The sequence below is a fragment of the Microtus ochrogaster genome, chromosome 1, assembly GCF_000317375.1.
Source record: "Microtus ochrogaster isolate Prairie Vole_2 chromosome 1, MicOch1.0, whole genome shotgun sequence".
In the NCBI taxonomy this organism is placed as follows: domain Eukaryota; kingdom Metazoa; phylum Chordata; class Mammalia; order Rodentia; family Cricetidae; genus Microtus; species Microtus ochrogaster.
Window position 1 is genome coordinate 53,523,783 of NC_022009.1, and position 801 is coordinate 53,524,583.

At 45.1% G+C, this 801-nt stretch overlaps 1 protein-coding gene across 1 annotated transcript in view; it reads right to left on the reverse strand.

Moving 5' to 3' along the window:
* Abcb5 (ATP binding cassette subfamily B member 5) overlaps window positions 1-801 on the reverse strand; it is an 87,078-nt gene that overhangs the window by 79,838 nt on the left and 6,439 nt on the right.

Consider the following 801-nt stretch of genomic DNA (forward strand, 5'->3'; position numbering starts at 1 on the left):
TGAGCCACCATGTGGTTGCTGGGAATTGAACTCAGGACCTTTGGAAGAGCAGGCAATGCTCTTAACCACTGAGCCATCTCTTTAGCCCCCCTGATGGCTAGTTTTAAATTGTCAGCTTGACATATCTAGAATTCAATCAGCCTGACCTGTGAGCATGCTTATTGAGCAATCTCTTGATTAAATTAATAGAGGTGGGGACACCTGCCCATTCCAGGTGGTCCCATTCCCTTGGTCATGGGTTGCACGGGAAAGGAGAAGGCTAAGCACAAGCATGCAACATTTTTCTCTCTGCCCTTGACTGCTGCTTTGATGCCCCTGCTGTGATGGACTAGGAACTATGAGCAAACACAAACCCTCCTCTCCTAAGTTGCCTTTGTCAGAGTTGTTTGTCACAGCATCAGGAAAGGAAACCTGGGCATTAACCACTTGAGAATCTGAGGAAGTGACAATTTGCCGGGCACCTCACCCACACACAATTTAAATCCTGAGGCTGTCCATGATCCAGTATCTACATCCTTATCTGACTTTTCCTTCTGCTACTGTTTTCTCTGTATTTGAAAAGCTTCTTTCAGCTGTGGGTAGTTTTATTGGTACAATGGGGAGTATCTGATTTGGGAAAGGACATTAGAAACATTAGTTTTATGGACACTGATTTTAGTGAATCTGATTTGAATTGATTTTTTTCTTGTGCACAAAGAAAGTATTTCACTGTCTCAATGGGTGGGTGCACCCCTCGTGGTCCCGACTTCGTTGTTCATGTTCTCCCTCCTTCTGCTCCTCATTGGGACCTTGAGAGCTCAG